The 19,812-nt window shown below is 42.7% G+C and overlaps 1 protein-coding gene across 1 annotated transcript in view; it reads right to left on the reverse strand.

Annotated features, from left to right (window-relative positions):
• The window catches only part of FRYL (FRY like transcription coactivator), a 164,882-nt gene extending 150,030 nt beyond the window's left edge, over nt 1-14,852 (reverse strand). The window contains exons 1-2 of the mRNA XM_034064589.1: nt 14,698-14,852; nt 996-1,202 (exon numbers count right to left, since the gene is read on the reverse strand). The gene's annotated coding sequence lies outside the window, so the exon portion shown is untranslated. The remainder of the gene's footprint in view (nt 1-995; nt 1,203-14,697) is intronic.
• Between the last annotated feature and the right edge of the window lie 4,960 nt (nt 14,853-19,812).

Here is a 19,812-nt window from a genome sequence, read left to right on the forward strand (position 1 = left end):
TCTATAAAGAATATGTGGGACAACAAAAGAAAACAAGAGCTATGCTAAAATACTGTGGAACATATCATATGCTAATTATTAATGATAATTATTTAATAGAACACAATATTCTATTACATTCTATAAAGTAATATAATACATAATATAGGATATCTTGAATACAAATGTCCACATAGCAAACACTGTAGAAACAACTACACTTCAATATTTTCTTCCTATCTCTCTGTCGTGGTTTAAACCAAGTCCCCCAACTCTCTAATCTCAGTTCTCAAAGGCCAAAGGGAAGAACAGTCTATCAGTTTTGCTACTTGACTGTAGGGAAGCAGTACACTGCATTCCTTTTGAAAGACACATTGGATTAACATACATTTCAGCTCAGAAGCGCTTTCTCCACAGCAATTGTCCTGTGCTTTACAACAACACGGATCTATTTATTACTGATAAAAATCTTTACATGAAGATCAGTAAAGAGCATCTCTATGAGGAATTGTGACTTTTACTAATTAACTGCATTACCTCCCTTCCTCCACAAGAGGACAGAGCTCAGACACATGCCTGCACATTGTAGAAGAGGAATCTATTGGCGTCAAGAAGTCTGATTTGCATTGAGCACAAAGGTTTGTGAAAGAAAACTTAAGAGAATTATTTAACATACAGAAATTACAGAGAGAACTGCTAAACATAAAATCTGAGGATTACTAAATGCACGGAAACCATATCTGGCTTAGGAAGTCCCAAGCTGCAGAAGACTAGAACATGGGAGGCTGCACTGCTTGCCCTGTTCTTAACCTCTTCCTCAGACAAGCTTTTGGCCACGATCAGTTACTGTACTGCATTAAATCAAACAAGAACATTTGACATCTTTCAAGTCAGACAACTGGTACTGAAGTGGTAGTTCCACATGTTTTAACAATGCAATATATGTAATAAAGAACTAATAAGGAAGTTAGATGCATGAACGTGTATTTATGACAGAATTGTGAAAAAGGTCTTACCACTTAGAAGCCATTGCTAACCACCGAGAGCCATTAGCATATCACACTCAGGATGGATCCATCAAGACATTTTCCCTCCCAGGTCCAACGTGTACTTTAGAGATGTGAAAGTAGACAAAGATGTAAACAGCTACGAGTCCGCTGGTATGTAGCCAAATACTGGAGAAAGGTCTCCAAACACAGTACAGACAAATTATGTATAGAATGCTGAAAAGAAAACGAGAAAAGACATAGTCAAACCTTAGACACTTGCTCAATGGACATATCAATATTTTCCAAAAGCTTTAGAAATACGATTTTTTTCATATTTACAATTAATGAATTTTCAATGTTAAATGTGCCTTCAGAACTGCTGTTCTGCTCAGAAGCTTAATGATTCTTAATGATTTTCCCCCATGAAAAAAATAAAACTAAAATCTAGCTTCCCACACAGCATTTTTACGCACATCCATTCTTTATGTAGTTTTAGTTGTACTTTAATTATGAACATGATTTATTAATCATACATACAATTGCTCTCAAATGCGAGTCATATTAGTCCTTTTATTTCTTCTCTTTTGTTGATTCCCCCTCCTCTCCTCCTCCTCCCCCCTCCCTCCCAGCTTGGTTAGGAGGAGGATGTGGTCAGAGAAGGAAACAAACAATACTTGAGCTGTCTCCCTAACAAAGCCTTGAGAACTTCGGAGATTCCTTCACAACAGAAGTTTGTATGCAGCCTGCATACTTGTCACAACTTGCCTGAGCGGCAGAATTTGTTCTTGTCCTTCTGTACCAGCAGCTACAGCAAAAGCGCTTTAGCATTTTTAATTTTACCCTGGAGGCAGATCAAGCACTTTTAACAACTCAAGTCTCAACGTGTAAGCAATCCACACATCCACCACTCCTGATCAGCTAGCTGGTGGGAGAGGGGGAGAGAATGATTTTTAAAGTCATAACTTGAAAAACTAAAGGTACATAAAGAGTCCTGTACACCCAACATGACTTTATCAGTGCTCTGATGCAAGACAAATGTACTAGTTTCCTTTAGGGATGTGTGAACCATTCAATCATCATCAATTCTTCTACGAACAGTTTGTTCTACTTCTTAATTAGTGTTTCCAAAAATACAAGAGACCCACATAAGTGCAATCTAAAGGTAAAAAGCCACATCCTGAAGATTCTAAGATGTAAAAGAAAGTTTAGAAGTGGGACTGGGAGACAAGCAGGAAAATTAGGTAAGCTTTTGCAAATAGGAAGCAAACTAATGTTTATATATAAATTAGGAACACACTACGTAATTCCTTGAAATAGCAAATCAAGCTTTCAAAAGACTTGACCAGTTATAAAGGGAAGCATTTAAAGATTAAAAAATTCTAACTCTGAATTTCACCTCCTAAATTGCAACTCTAATGAAAACTTCAGCTGCTTTCTGTAGTTTGTGCATATGACAGTACGGTGCATCAAATCAGCACCACTTTTTCCTCTTTAAGTAATCAGGGAAAGCAAGCAAGCACTGTTTGATGCAGCAGAAATACCTTTCATCCTCCCTACATTTATAAACTGCACTGTTCACTTTTTTTCCTCTTTTTTCCCCCTATTTTTAGAAGGGAGAAGTAGTAGTTTAAATCAACTCATGCAAAACCTTAGATCCACTCCAGTTTAGAAGTGGGTTGGCTGTCTTTTTAAGTCCTCCACAATTACACTAACTGTGAACAGCACTTCAACAAAATCAAAACCATGCCGTATTACTCTCCATAGAACTGAAGGAACACCCAGACAGAAACCTACCTTTGCATATGCTGATATTTTAGCTTACTTTCTCAAGCAGAGCATACATTCACAGATACATAACCCATTCTGCTTAGAGGCTTCCTTTCTCACTGTGTCCAGAGCAAACACATACAAACATCTTCACCGCCAGTCTCAATCTGCCCCCCCTCCCTCAACACACCACCCGAGAGCCCACCTGCCTAATGGAGGAAATAAGCTGAAAGCTAACTTGATTGTCCAAGCTTTAGGACAAGATACCAACATTTCAGTTCAGCTGAGGGTAGGAAGCACAGGAAACTTCATTTAAGGTATTCAATATTTTTAGTGGTACAAACTAAGCAATAATGCACTTCAAATTGCAGCTGCTGCCCAGAATTTCATGTACAACTAGAGTTGTATTTGAATACAACCTAAGCTATGCTGCAGAATCACTCTGATCAGATTAAGGAATAAAAAGGTATGAGTAAAGGCAGCAGTAAGGTCAAAAGTCTCCACCAGATGTGAGCAAAGCTTAGAGTAACTACAGCACATCACTGGAAGGAAGTTCATTAGGCTTTATCTCCAAGCTGCAGCTTACAACTTGAAGTCAAAATGTAACTACACTTCATTAGATTTTAAGCCAAAGGTGCCACACAGGTGGAGGTTCAGAGTTTGGGGTTCACCCCTATGGGAGACTTATGAAAAACCGAGCAGCAGAGCCTGACAAAACTACATACTGAAGTCCGAAGTACAAGAGGTGAGCTATCAAAAGGTTTTAAATAAATCAAAGAACACTCCTGCTATGCCTAAATTCTCATACTTAAAAAAAGAAATTCAGAACCCCTCTAACATCCTGAATTGGAAAATACAGCTAAAAATCAGCCAACCCCCAACCTGTCCAAGTAACAGCATGTGAAACTTTTACTAGGTGAACTTCTTTTGATGGGTGGTGTTTAAAAAGAGATCTTTTCGCCTCAATTATTTTCAAGTTGATGTATTATATTCACAGAGTAGCTATTATAATGCTGACTATCATGCAGGACTGAGCTCCACCTTTTGAGCAGCAACTTGATGTTCCAATACAGCTTGCTTTTTGCCCTTGCAAAGTGCCCGAGAAGTGGTACAGAAGACCACTTCCAAAACTTCAGGGCAGCGGATTAAAAATTAATGCTGCAGGAAACCAAAGTGTCAGCACCTGTGCTTAAGAAGGCATGTACAAAGCATAAAATTAGGGCCTTTTTATGGTTACTGGCCCAAAAGACTTAAATGGGATGATATTTCTGAAGAGAGAAATACTAATAGTTTTAACCAACTGCTGGAAGTAGTGTCTTCCATGCTATAAACCCAATGCAGTCTTCAATGCACTCTGTTTACTTTAACAAACATAGAATAAAGGCCAAGATTAATCACATTAGTTTTTAAGACATCATTAAAAAAATGCAACAAAAAGTTGCTAATTTATCAGTTATGAGGCACACATTTACAGAATGGCTCAATGGTCACTCACACATGGCTGACCTGTGCCTTTGGTGTTTCATAGAGCTTGGCTAAGTAACTTGCTGTCACAAGGACTCCTAACAGCACATTACCCCTCCATGTGAGCTTTGGTCCTCTGGCACTGTCCACCTCTCATCAGAGTGATGGCAGATGCAAGCCATGCAATGAAGAAACGTATCCAGTCATAGGGCAAGGTAAAGCCAGGCTTCAGCCCAAGGCTCATGACTTAAGCCACCAGGCATACACAGGGAGAAAGAACACTGTAACTATAATCCAGGCACATTATACAACATGTTGACCATATATGAGACTTTCCTGTTGGACCAATTAAGCAGTTTTCCACTACAGCACTTGGAGATGCTACCAACAGGCTGAAAGATGTTCACAGGCTGCCTGGTTCCTCTGTTCTCCCAACCTCATCTTCAGCAATAGCCTGCACATCTAGCCTGTGCCTAGCTTGCTTTCCTCCCCAGATAAGTGATACTAGTGCTTATACCAGAAATGGCCAAAAAGAAGTTTAAGAGCACCTGAATAAAAAACCAGAAGCCATTTCTAAGCTAACTATCCCACGAGACTGGATTTTATAATAATAAAGGGGAATTTAAGCTTTACTGAAGCTTGGCACACTAACGAAACAGAATATTTTTAGTGACAATTTGATTCTTTTGTTTCTTATGAAAGTTTTTGCTATATGAATAATTTAACGCACAACAATATTCACCACCACAAACTAAGAACAGTTACATGACCAACTGACTGTTATTAAATGCTGTCAAGAGCATGGTGATTATGCAGTACCTTCCCAATTTGGCCAACTGTCTCGTTACTAAAACACAGACTGTTTTCCACTCCATGATCCACACAACCAGTGAGGCTGGGTGGCTGCTGATCCACTACTTATGGGGAAGCTCAAAAGCTGTAGACAGAACAGCAAGGGTCCCCAGTGCAAAAAGCAGCTTTTGTGGGTTGATAAAGGGCAGTAGGGAGAACTTCATTACACAGACATGGCATCTGCAAGATGCATAGATGATAGGCAAGAAACTGAGGTATATTCAGCTTCTACATCACTGATACAGAAATCAGATAATGTTCACAAGGCAGATCAAAATCACCTAAAGGGAATCATGCAAAAATGAAAAGGGAAAACTCTGGAATATAGCCAAACATCTGCACCTGAGAACTACATTTGTTTATACTGGTTCAACACTTTCTCTTCACAGAAATTATGGTTCTCTATTTACAAACTGACAAGGTTCAACTTTCAACTGAACAGACTCTCATACAGTCCCCATTAGTAGTTGAGAAGGATTTACAAGATAAACTTCAGAGGAGAGCTTGGTGTCCAATACATAACTTGACCATGATAACTCTAATTTAAAAGTGCATATTTGCTTTCTCCTTTCCCTAGTTCACATAAAAAGGGTCTAAGCACATGAATCACAAATCATGTCCCTTGGGCCAGTACCACAAAGCCTGACTGTTCTGGAAATTTTGACTGTAACTTTTTATCTTTTGGGATCTCATTTCAGACTATTAGAAAGACACCAAAACTCACACTGTGGTTTTACCAGAGCACAGTGGATATAGGCTTAAGACCTTCCATACAGGCTTAAAACCTTCCAAGCCTTTCAGATTAGCCTCTTAATTAAAAAATGCCTTTACTAGTGCCACAGTCCAAGGAACCCACTGTCTTCAGAAAGCAGTGATATAGGTCTTGCTTAGTTACACCTTCCCTTGGTGCTAATGCCCTCTGTCTCTCTGCTTTACCCCTGGTATTTTATGACTGTTGATTTAGAAGAGTGCTTCCTCAGCTGTAGTGAAGAACCAATGATTTTATTCTGGGCCCAAAAAAAGTGACCTTAATTATTTTCTATTAGACCAACTGGAAGCTGGGACTAGCTATCAGAGAAAGCATGTGCTGCTTTTCATAAAGCTTCAAAATAAGTGTCCGATCCGCAAGAGGAACATGAAATTATAGTTCTGTTAGTACCAGGGGTTGTAAGCAATACATGTATTAGGACTACCTCAAATGGATGTTGCTTCCACCAGGAAAACAGTCTGTGCCAGCACAAGTTTTAAATATTACACACAAGTATTTCAAAGGGAAGTCATGAATAAGCCTCCAGCTTGCCTAATATTATGACACTAGTCATTTATCATCACTTTTTTCCCCTTTTTATTTCATATGGACTGGAAAGCGGAAACGGCAGACTATAACCAACAACAACCCTCTTCTTACACAGATGCACTGCTACCTGCAAGCATAAAAATCAAACACTACACCTAGAGCATTTGGTTCTACTAAAAGTTCTCTCAGTCATTGATCTAAACACCATCTTTCACTCTATCTACATTTACACAGCTTCAGCGACAGGAAAAGCAAGAACTTCCCTGAGCGTGCAGTGTAGGCAAGAAGCCTCAAATTCTGACCTCTGTACTACCACCACTATAGCAACAGAAGGGAAAATGCAGAAACCACCAAAACAGTTCTAGAAACTAAACTCCTCTTTCTCCTTTGTACAAAACAAATAGCAAGCACAGACTAAACTAAAAATCAGCCCATAAGCATGAAACTAAGTAATTAAATATGAAGAACAGGAGATTATATCACAAACTTCAAACTGCTTTCAGTAATTTCCTACTTTTGGAAGTACCTCAAACCCAAACAAGCCTTTTTGAGTCAGTAAGCTTTTGGAGATCAACATCTAAGCAGGGTTCAAATACTTAGAACTACTGAATGAAAAGTAACAGCTTATGTGCTACTTCTTCTCCCCTAACAGACTGTTAAAGCTAAAAATATATTATCTTTCTTAAAAAGTGCTGAAAACTAGAAAAGAAAAATCACTGACCAGTTTTATTACTGTCTGGATGAAGAAAAAATATATAGCAATAATTTTTTTATTTCATTATTATATGCCATTATGAGGAACCAACATGAACTTTAGGTACATTCAGTATCGAAGTCTATATGGATTTTAAACACAAACAAAACACACACAAAAAACTCCCTTGAACAAAGTAGGAAGCTGCTTTCCCCACTTCCTCCCCTCAAAGCAACTTCAACAGAGGTTAAACTCAGGTCCTACATATAAAATGCTAGTACTTCAAATATGCTGACCAGAAAATGTTAGAGTGTAACAGTTAGCAGATTTCTTATCTACTCCCACTGTTGCAGAGACCTGATTAAATTGACAGATATAGCCTAATCCAGTGCAATGTTCTCTGGCCTTTGGAAATCTGATAGGAATACTATATAAAAGGCAGTAATACAAATTGCTTTTGAAATACAATGATGGGAATAAGGACTTTGTTGTACCTGCAGCCCATATCTATCCATTCTTTTTTTTTTAATAGCATTTAACCTGAAGAGGTCATAAAGTCTGTATTTACACAGCTGAGACATGAACTCCCTGTTTCACTTTAACACAAGCTCAAATGAGGCCAGTCTGCATTCTCCAGCACTACAATAAGATAAACAGAAAAGTACTTGTAATACTCTTGTTGTTTCTAGGCACAAAACACTAAAAGTCCTATTGATATTCTCTCTCTCTCATGCATCCTACTCTTCTCATAACAAATGCATACTAGTTTTCAAACAGCCATCCACTAAATTTAAAATACCTTTTGACACCTTGTTCCAATTCTTAAACTGAACATCTACATCACTAACTAGAGCCACATACAGATTTTGCCTTTCAACTACACAGTTACATGCAAGAGTTCATATTCTTAAAGTCACCTAGTACTAAATGCGATTTTACGGAAGCATGCAATAAAAGCTATCACACGATTTAGGGGCTAGAAAATAATTTAAAACAGATCTGTTCTTAATTTAAAAATGCAAGTCAAGAGAACAACTTGCACTAGAACACTATGCAATTCCCTCTTCAGATATCCTCCCAGAATATACACGGTTGGGCTTTGAACTGGGTCACATCAGTTGCTCAAAATTTAGCACCACAAAAACACAAGCATAATCTTTGCCTACCTGATGGCTTTTAAATAACAGACTACGATGTCAAAGGTTGTACGTTAATATCCTGATGTACAGTAACAGAAGTGTTAAGTGTTTTTTTTCTCCTACTGCAGCAACAGTCCGAAAGTATACAAAAGTGTTAAAGAAATGTGTATAAGGGTAGGTAAAGACTTTCAGACTACTCCCAAAGAAACTTGTTCTATTCATTTTGTGCTTGTGTTACCTAACTTTCTGCTCCCACACTTGCTACCTACCACTTCTCACCTATACCAGCTATTCCATGGTTATTAACCTATTAATTCTGCAGGTAAATGCGTGTAAATATATGTATATACACAAACATATGTATCGACTCCATCTGAAGACACGTATCTAGCCCCCAGTTTTATATAAAACACCTACCATCAAGTAGGTTCAAATGGGGAGGCAGAGGTCTAAACTAAAGGAACAGAGGGAACGGGGCAGAATCTCCATGATGTCTGTACATACAGGAAACAGACAACCAGGTTTTGCCATATCCAGTGAAGGTGTCAGGGAGACCTACCCCACTACTACTGCTACTCTCCCTGACATCAAGAACACTCATTACCAGCTCCTTTCCCTTATGAGCTGAGGTGGAGTATCCAGGAGCTTCCCACGCTACTGCAACTGCACCAGCCATCATGGGACCAGCTACTACACATCACCCTACTCCAGGGAACGTATAAGCAGGCCAGTCAGCAGGCAGAGTGCACAAGACAGTAATTCTTTCTGGATTTTTTTGGAGGATGTCTACAGATGCAGAAATCTCACCATTTTCGCTTACAGCGATCTTTTTTTAACACGATCAGCATTACTGGCAGATTAGATTAGTTCAATTTCAGACCATGAAAATTCTGTCAATGTCAAAATGTTCAGCTGCTACAGACACAGCTCTTTCCTATTTAGCACAAGAACAGAAGTGATGTTGATAAGGACTAGTCTCACGCAAGGCAGACAAAAATGCCTCGGAACACTTCAACCTATCTTTCATGCTAGCTTCTCTCCGGAGAATCAGTCTTTGTCCAGGTCTGCTGTTAACTCCAAGCCCCCTTTAGGGTAAGGTGTTGACAAAAGATGATGCTTCTCCATTTTGCACAACTGGGTACCACCACTAGAGAAAGAAAGTCGATCTTTACAGTATCAACTTCAAATGTGTATTCCCAAGATTTGATTTTATCATAACATTCTCAAGCCCCATGGTATATTCTTTCACTACTTTGTGTGTTTTAGTGAGTTATGCCTCTTTTTTTACCTTCTTTAATTGTCTCCCACATTGAATTACTACAGCCCTATCTTTTGGATCAAGTACAACAAACTAGCTGTATTTGTAGTTTTCACCACTCTCCCCAGCTCTTATTTTATAAACATATCCAACATTATATTCAGTAACTCCAAACAAATAAACTTAAGTGCAAGTAGAGAAAGATCAACAGCAGCAAGTCTTTTGTGAAAAGCTAAACAAGCGCGGTTGAATACTGCAGAGCAGGTCTTACCCATATTCTCACAACAACCTTTTCATCTCATTCTTGCCTCTAATAATAATACCCAGGTTTTCTTTCTGCCTTTCTCCCTTGCTTATCTGCACATCGCTGGGGCATCTTTGAGCTCCTTGAATACTCCCTGCACAAGTATGACTAACGTCACTCCCACCATGACCTGAACTACGGTAGGCCCAAGGGCTGTTTGCAATGGCAATACTTAACCAATGCTGTACTAAACCTATAGCTTCTCTTCCCATATTTTGCAGTTTAAGTTGCAGTGTACCGAAACAGAGCAGAGAGATCTTGAGACAACTGAGGAAAGAAAACAGGATCCTAAGGTTTACTGGCAAGGTATTTCTAACAGAGCATTAAAAGACCTCCATAAAGTCTCACTGGATCCTCCTCTGGAATACTTCATACATATCTCGTCAATGCACACTAAAAAGACTACTTCATATATAAAATAATACAAAGATGGGATTTTAGGATGATCAGATGAACAGGAAACATCTCACTCAAGCAACAGTGTCTTGTTTAACTGGTTTAGCAAAATTATACTATTAATCTCTAGAAATACACTGAAGTGAAACATAACACAGTAAGAATTGCCATTTCAGCTGAAAATTAATGTTGGCAACTGTCGCTGGCATAAACTGCTTTAATATACAACCTGAAAACTACAAATACTCCCAAGTATCAGTTATTTAATTCTGAAGGAGTCTTCCAATAGTTCGATGACAAAATACACCCAATAGTTAAGACATTGAGAACACACAAAGCTTGCTTTATCATCATCATCTTGTGTAACTGTAATTAAAAAAAAAAAATCAAAGAAGAGGAGAGGGAAAGGTCCAAGCCAGAAGTCTTCTCCCATTTTCTGGGAAACAGGGAGAAAGAAAATAGGTCACCACCACACTAACTCCAAAGTGACCAGCAGTACACTGAAGTGTGCATGTCAATAGTCCCAAGACTCCTGCTACAGATTATGCTGAAAAGCCAGCTATTATAGACTAACCCAGCTCTGAAAAAGGACAGGTCATTTACACTTGCACAGACCACCTGCCAGAGCAGCAGCTGGAATAGCAGGAAGCAAAGTACTCCTGTGTGGAGATCTGTGCAAACTCCATGCAGATCAGCTTGTTCTATTGTCACTAACTGCAAAAAACAATTCATTTTGCTTGCATGGACAAGGACAGGAATACCCATGTAAAGAAATCATTAAACCCCCAAAGCTTACAGTAACAGTTTGTGGGCACTAGGCCATTGTATCTGACCAAATATTTAGACATTTCCAAGAACCTCAAACTCAAGTTTATAAGTTTGAAGGTTTTTTTAATACTTGTTGCTCTTCTACTTTTGCATGTGAACATAAATAATTAGGAAGAGCCAGGGATAAACAAAAACCCCTCAAAACTGGAGCCACGTCTACAGCAGACACTGTTGTTCAACTAGCTTGAGGGGATTTATTCATTGCTGATATCTTCCTGTGATGGCATTGGACACTTGCTATCTGAGACTGCATTCTATTATTCTTCCTGGGAGGTGCTCATGTCAGAGGGAATTGGGGATTATAACAGTGCTGGGGGAGGGAAGGAAGGAAAGAATGACAACACAGATCTGAGAAGACACAGCTATACAGCAGTACGCAGATACTTAGAGCGTTAGATGTCAAATGCTGAGGATAAGTAAGCTAAATACCAGTAAGAAGAACTGTTATTTTAATTAATAAAAGGCAGAAGCAACCCTAGCTGAGTCAGTCTGTCTAACATCCTTTACTGGAGTTCATGGGGATTCAGAGCAAGACCAGACAAAGAATAATGCTGAATCCTGAAAGCTTCTATCATTGCACACAGTCATTCCTGGGAGCATTATTACAGATACAGAAGTCATAAAGGTTCAAAGCTGTTTGGGTGCGAGTGTGCAAGAGTGGTACAAAGCAGTAACCCACAGCCAGGTTGTGCACTAAGCCAGCTGCCCTCCCGCCCAGAGATAAGCTGCACAGCACTTCCTACCGGTAAGCAGTGCAGGCCAATAACTACACTTACGGGGTCAAACACCCTGAACTATCATCCTCATTTTTCTTGCAGTAACTTGCACAACTCATGCCTACCTATAGCACCTTCCCCTCCCATCATTATTTGCACATGACACCCATGGCTTCTGTTTATGCTAAGGCTTAGATATAGACAAAAACTGATGAAAGCTTATAGTTCTCTAAGCCAGAGAGGGCATATTATATACCTGTGTTCTGTATTATGCAAGTGCACTTAAGTGTAAAGTTTGCCTACATGCCTCTTCAGGAACTCAAAAAACCACAAACAAACAAAAAAACCACACACACACACAAAAAAAAAAAAAACCAAACTGTCATTTAGTTCTTTGTGCCATAACAAAGCACCACCACTAGACAAGATGACCAAGCTAAAATTCCCTGAAATACAAAACTAGATATAGAATAGGAAACTCCTGATACAGAATACACTTTTCCTTTATGCAGAGCAAATAGGAGGGGTAATTACAATCTTAAATTCTTAGAAAAAGTACACAGACAGCATGCTCTCAATTTTATCAGCAAAAGCTTTCAACATAGCTATTAATTTTACCCCCCAGAATTAAAGATGCGCTCACAGAGAAAAATCATATGAGGGACACTCTTGAGGTGCTCAGGCCTAGCAGGATAACACCCAAAAGTGTTAATATTATAAGAAAACCAGAACAGCTCTATTTTCTGTCTTGCAGCCCTACAACCCTCCAACACCCTCCTGCAAGGTACTATACCATTATCACAACAAAAACCAGCTAACACCAGATTTCAATCACCTAGGCCAGCCAAACTGAAACAGAATTAGTTGAGTATTTCAAGCTTACCTTAACTAACCCCACAGAAAAATTAATCAGCTTTCCTTTTGAAATGAAGTTCAGCAACAGTTTTCTACATCCCAAAGCAGCATTCCACGGCTCTGCTCCCAGGAAACCACTTCCACAGAGAAGTCAGCACAGGCTTTAAGCAAATCCATGTTGGAATATAAATAAGGAGCCATTCACAGCAGAAATTCACCCAGGGAGGTCAGCTGTCTACTGACAGCAACTGCCATCAAGTACCACTAAGGGCTTCTACAAACCACAGATAAAGGAAGCTTTTGACAGAGAGAACATCATTCTCATCTTTAAATACTTGACTTACTAAACCTGCAACACAGTTTTTACCGAGGGCTTTGGTTCCTTCCTGCCACAGTGTCACAAGATAAGAATCGGTGTGTGTGGTTTCCTAGCCCTTGCTCAACAATTTTCCACAGAGATTCTGAAGTATTCAGCTACACACCCTCAACATGACAGTAACAACACTGTAAAGAAGTATCTTAAGTAACTAAAGTTAATTTCCCTCTTTGTTCAACCCACAAATCACATTCTTCTTCACAGTTACTCTTTCTGCTCCATATTGCTTGTCCCTGGCAGATGTGAGCAGCTCTTCATCTACTGCCTCAATAACTCATATTGTTAATAACTCACAACCCGATCTTTCTGGTCTGCACGCTTACATGAAGGTGGTTTACCATCCAAGCCTACCTCACTACATGAGGTCCGAGCCCAGGAGATGCGCATGGCACACAAGAGTAAAGAAAAACTTGTGTTATGCTTTCACATATCTTTCCTAATGCACATTTCAGACTGAAGGAAGTCCAGGAAGTCCACTCTTGCTACCTGATCTCCAGACTGTCTTACTACCCATTAAAACTGTATCAGCAAACTCTTCTGAAACTCATTTGGTATGCACGACATCTTGGTGTTTGGGGTCAGGGGTTTTATTTGTTTCCTGTCCAGTTCCTTAGGGTGTTTTACTTGGAGCTACCCTGACTGCTTTGACCGGTGATTTTTGGTTAAGACACAAACTGAACTGCTCACTGAGCAGCTGAGTGCCACTACAGTCAACAAAAACTATCACGTAACCAAAACACTAGAAGCGGAGGTTGAGACCAGGGCTAAATAAGCCCCTATAATACTCGCCACCTTGGTGAAGTCTATGAGAGACAGCAAAACCAGATCTTCAGTTTTTACTACAAGCGCCTCCTTTAGCGAGGCGCTACTCGCTGAGCGGAAGGCGCACACATTCGGACCTCACTTTGACGTTCATCATGCTGAAGTTTCGCCACCGGCACAGGCAGACCGCAGGGTCGCTGCCCCCCGCACCCACCGGCAGCCGGGACGCGCGTTTCCCCGTCGGTTCTCCGCCGCACCCGCGCAGCCCCGGGCACCCCCCGCCTCCGGGCGGCGGGGCGGGGCCGGGAACAAAGCCCGGCTCCGTGCCACCCTCCCCGCGCCGTCCCGCCATTCCCGGGCTGCCTGGCGTTCACCCGGCCCCGCCATCCCCCGCGGCGGTGGCTGCCTCGACGGCCAAGCAGCACAGGCCAGCGGCTGCCCGGCCCCGCTGCCGCGGGGGATGGCCGGAGACAGTTGCACGGGTGCGGGCGTGGGGCGGGAGGAGCCCGGCGGCGGCCGCTTTCCGCTCGGCCCGCGGGGGCTCCGCGAGAGCCGCGCCTACCCCCGGGGCTTCAGGGGGCCGCAGACCGGGTCGGGAGGGGCGTGCTGGACACGCACCCCGCCACCGGGCACGCTATACGGGCGGGGCAGGGGAGGAAGGAGTAGAAGAGAAGGCAGGAGGAGATGGGGCGCGGGCCGCGGAGGGTTCTGCGTGCCCGGTGAGGAGGGCCGGAGCCCCGGCCCAGCGAGGAGGTGGCCGAGAGGCAGCCAGCGCACGCCAGCACCGCGACCCCTCCCTGCCCCTGTCCACGCCCCCCGGCGGCGGGCCCGGCGGCACGCTGCCCTTCCCTCCGTAAACAAAGCGGCCCGGGCCAGAGGCCGAGCCAACGGCAGGGGCTGCGCGCAGCGCAAGCTTCCTCACTCCCCAGCCGCGCTCGGTCCGTTTCCCCCGGCGCGGACGGCTCCCTCTTCCCCAGCCACTACCAGGTCCCGGGTCCCAGCTCCGCCGCCACCGCCTCACCTATCCCTCCGGTGGAAGCTCTGCCTCCCAGCTCAGCCCCGGGCGCCGCCACCTCACCGCAGCTACAGTCCCCTTCAGAGCGACCCTGGCGGGAGCTGGGAAACAAACCCTGCCGCCAGCATCCCCCACCGGCTTTATCGCGCCGCCGCCTCTCCCCTCCGGTAACTCGACGGCCCGGCTCGCCCGTCCCGCCCCCCTCGGCTCCCCATTGGCACACACTGCTCCACCAGGAACCGACGCTCACTGGCACAGGAGAGCAGCACTCATGCCGGACAGCCCCTCCACCCCCTCCCCATTGGCTTCTGAGAGCCAAGCCTGCCCTCCCAGCCCCGCCCCCGCCTGACTCTTCTACCAATCGTGAGGCCGAGAGGGGGAGCCAGCCTCCGATTGGCGGCTCCCGCCAACTTCCCGCGGCTGCGATAGGCCGAGCGGGCAGCCAGTTCCCCTCCGCGGCCAGCCCGCCGTGGGAGCGCTCCGAGCTGCCCGGCCCCCGCCCCTCGCAGCCTCCCCTGGAGGGTGAGGGACGAGCTCCTGCCCGGGCAGCCGGCCCGCTGCCGGGGGCCCCGCTCAGGGCGGCGGCGGCGGCCGACGGGAAGGTGGCCTCCGACGGGAAGGTGGCGGCCGACGTCGACGGGCAGCCTGTGACATAAGGAAGCCTCCGCGGTACCGGTGAGAGCAGGACCGACCGCTGTCGCTAGAAGCCGTTAAGAAGGACGGTATGGCTGAGGTAACCGGGAATGAAGTGACCTTATGGGAACGCAGCAGCGTCTCTGGGGAACCTCAGGGAGGCTTCCTCGCTGACGAAGCGATGAGGCCCTGTGAGGTCTCCTCCGCACGGCTACCCTTCGCCCGTGGGAAAGGGGCAGAGAATGCGCCCTTCCCCCGCAGCTAATAAGGACAAATACTTGTGCCTCGGCCAGCCGCGCAAATGCCGCCTTTTTGCCCGAAATTACTCTAGTTGTTGTACCAAGGCGAGCCACTGGGCTCCCCCGCAGAGGATCCCGGTTCGGACGGAGACCGTGGGGAAGCTTCCACGAGCGCTGCACCGCAGCTGCTCCTTCGGCCATCGGAACTTGAGTTCCCGTACTTGCCACAGCGCCAGTCTGTAAGGTTTGTCCTCCTGCGAGTGACACGGACGGAAAGGCGCAGCAGTCATTCACAACAACATCCTCGGAAAATTCATCTTGGACTGGCCAGGATTTCACTAATACAAGAAGTCTGATGGCTGAACGTAACAGTGTATTTCTAACCAGTGCAAAGATTTTGGACCCGATGGTAATAAAACCAGATACAGTGCCACCACTAACAATTCAAACAGTTAGACAGTAACTGTATTTTCTGTTCAAATGCCTCAGAACTTCCAAGCCTGAACAGAAAAAAACGGAGAGGAGGGAGAGGGAAAAAAAAAAAAACAAAACAGTGTGTCAAGCAAGTTAAAATGGTAAAATAACACTGGATCTGCAAAACAGTGTTAGAAAGAATGGTGAAGTCACAGGTTTTCCACTGTCAAATATAACCCTGTCTTTCAAGTACTGTACTATAATAACCATATCCAACAAAAACAAAATTGAGTAAAAAGTATGCCTTTTACAAACAACAAATGTGCCAGCACAACACTTGCCAATCTCTGTTAAGAGAAGCTCCAAGTTCTGTTGCACACTTCATACAAGTAAAAGGTTCCTTCATGCTCAACTACTTAAGTCCATGTGCGCTACACCTATAAGACAGATAATGTGCAGCAACTTGCAGAAATCAGTAGGAACAGCAAAGCAGGATAAGAAAAAAATTATATACTTGTAGTGGAGAAGATTCCTGTAGGTTTAAGAATTTTGTGAATGGAGTAGTTGCTTATTCTCTTGCAACAATTGTACCACAGTCTATATGTTGGGTAATAGAAGACCTAACAAGAAAAACAGGATTCATTGCTACTGGTGGTGTGCATAATATCAGACAATTGGTTGAAGCAAAGTGTCACAAGTTACATCAGATTTTGAAGTTATCCCGAGTTAGGAGCCCAGCCTGACCTTCCCATGAAATGCATGTACACCAATGCAATTGAAAAAAGAGTCGTTGAGCTTCTCAACCAAAGAAAACCAGACCACTGGTATTGAACCCTGAACACCTGAGCTTCACAGGATGCACAATCCTTCCACTTTCAGAGCCCAGATTATCCTGACTCTTACCTGCCCGATTTACAAAATAGCCCTAAGGATTAGTTAAGATGTAAAGCACTTTTCAAAGTATATTACAGTACCAATTATTAGTAATTATTATCAATGTGGGTAAAGTCCTCAGTAATTGAGGCTTTGAGTCTTAGCTCCACAGACACCCACTCTTGGTTCTTGCTGATGCACCATAATGCTTCAGGCAAATAACTGATTCTTTGTTTGCCACCAGTTGTGGTAGTTACAACAATGCTATTTTTTTTTTGTATGAGGCACTGTTGTTTCTTCATTAGGGTATTTGTCCAAGTACAGCCCTGTTAACTCTTGACAGCTACTGAAGAATCAGCAGCTCTCAGCTGTTGTGTTTTATTCTGTTGACCACAGCATGAAGCAGAAAACATCCACAACAAAAAGTCACCATTCCAGCTATATACTTGAACACATAAACTTCCAGCACTTGGTTTAGTGACTTTCCTTACCAGAGCAGCATATATTCCAACTCTTTCACGTTTACTTGTTTGTTACATCTTCTGCAATATTGTAAAACTGAAGTGCTATGTATATCTCACCCCATTAATTCTTGAGCTCCAGCTTCAAGAGTTCTAAATATTCACTGATGACTACATAAGCAAGTAATCGGTTCATTTTAAAAGGATCTTATTGTTCAAAAGCTTCCCTTTTTCCTTCTTTGAGGAAATAATTTCATATTTGTAAAGGTTAACAGTCAAGCTTTGGTACTACAGAATTTTGAATCTCAAACATACTCATCACTCTTGGATGATAATAAGTCATAAAAGTTAAAAAGTTTAGTCACAGGTGAGCTGTATTACATCTAAAAATTGTTTTACTACTGAAGTAGGACAAAAATAATGTAACTTTGTGCTATGCCTGTTTACAAATAATCTGTCAGTTTTGTAGATAGAACATGTTTAGAAACACACAAAACAGCAATTGGAAAACAGCTGCTGAAGCATCAAACTGGCATCATTCATGTCATTAAAACAAACAGTTCAGAACTCCCCAATTGGCATCTCCAAAGATGCTACTTTAGTGCATCAATTTTAAACGAAAAAACAGATTGAATAATGTCACCTGTCAAAGGAGAAGTAGCGAAAATAGTATTCAAGAGAATAGATTTATAGGCAGATGTTAAAAAGCTAGTCTTAAACCTTGCCTGAGGACAAGATTCCATGTAATCCATCAGAAGGACCTGGCGATTACCATTAATGACCTTAAACTGAAGTTCTCAGTAGTTACATGAAAGAAGGTGTGAGCACAAAGGAAGCAGTAGAAGTAGACCAGATGTCAAAAAGGCCATCCTTGTGAAGATTACTGTCTGAGGGTGACCTTCAAAAACAGGCTTGAGGACTGAGAATGAAGTGCAGAGGATGTGAATATGCTCTACCATCCATGCTGAATGTGGCCCTACAGCTGCAGTTCTAACCCAGCAAATGGATGCATACAACCAGGTGAAACTTTTAAGTGCCTTTAGGTATCTCACAAGCAGCCTGTACCTGTCACAAACAGGTAAGATTTTTGAAAGGATGGTAAACTCATGAGTTTCCTGCATGATTGCAGTTTATTTCCACACACACACACTGGAAGTCTAAAGGACTTGGGGATAATGAAGTGAGAAAACCAAATTGATAACTATTAACAATGGGGAAGCAAAACAATAGCTTAATTTTCTTCAGTGAAGGAGATGATAGCCATTTCCTCCCCACTCAAGTTCCATGTTTGGAGAGGGTGCCATCCATAAACATGTTCTACCCTACCAAAACGCAAGTTTTAAAAACCCATTGCACTCTTTGTCTAGAATGTACTGAAAGCCCAGCGGGAAGCAGCATTAAATAAATTGCCTTTATAACTGTGCTATATATAGCCCCATAAATAAAACTTTGATGAGCTAATGTGGCCAAAATCTTTTGCCTTTGCCGATTAATGACGTGAATAACTGATGTTCACATACTGTTTCATGAGGGTGGGCCAATGTGACAAAAAGAGATGAAGGTTGCTTGATAGATTGCTTTCAATCTCATGGAAACTAGAAATGTCTTTATTGTATTATGACAGCTATGAATTAAGAGCCACACAATTCATAAGTTCTGGTTCTACCCTCACAGTTTATTTCAAGACTCCAATACTCAAAAATCCATCTCCTCTACACCTTTCTTGGTGCTGGTGCAGCCAAACCACACATTCCTCAGTCCATTTGTCCTGGGTCCTACCTGTGCCCACAGTGTTTATTTTATAGCTGCATTCCCTACTGATTTCAGACATTTCACATCCACATTCCATACTCATTTCAGTCACCTTCAATCTCCACAGCCTTCCTTCTCCTGTCTTCAGGCGCAGGATTTTTTTTTGTACAGCCATCAGACAGTAGCAATTTAAGCCTCTTCTCTTGAATTCCAGGGTGAAGAGACAATGGCTCACTCCAGGAAAGGCTTAAAGGGAGTGGTGCATTCCAGGCAAGCAGAGGCAGATCAGGATATGGTGAATGTTTACAAGAAAATGCCACAGCACACACTACACTGTCAGAAACATCTTTTTATTTGTTCCTCAGCTTTTTAGAGTTCCTGATAGACTGCAAGCATCTACTAATTCTGCCACTCCAGCAGTGTTAGCTAGAGGCAAGCACACAAGACTCTAATCACCCACTTTGGGATAATCCCAACCACCAAACCGCTACCACTTCCAAATTCAGACAGTTGCCCAGCAGATTCTTTCTTGTTCCCAATTCAAGTAAGACTCTTGTTGGGGGCAACAGGCATCCTTCCTCTTTGGTCAGTTGTGGCCACGCATCTTTAGCAACCAGATAACCTACCTATTGGTAACACACCTATGCTTAAGGTAGGCACGGGTGGGTAAAACCTTTTTGCTACCATTTCCCAAAACCAAGGAGCACCAGCGTGGGGATTAATGCGGCACAAAGCAGAACTACCCCCGC

The sequence above is a fragment of the Melopsittacus undulatus genome, chromosome 7 (genome assembly GCF_012275295.1).
Source record: "Melopsittacus undulatus isolate bMelUnd1 chromosome 7, bMelUnd1.mat.Z, whole genome shotgun sequence".
Classification (NCBI taxonomy): domain Eukaryota; kingdom Metazoa; phylum Chordata; class Aves; order Psittaciformes; family Psittaculidae; genus Melopsittacus; species Melopsittacus undulatus.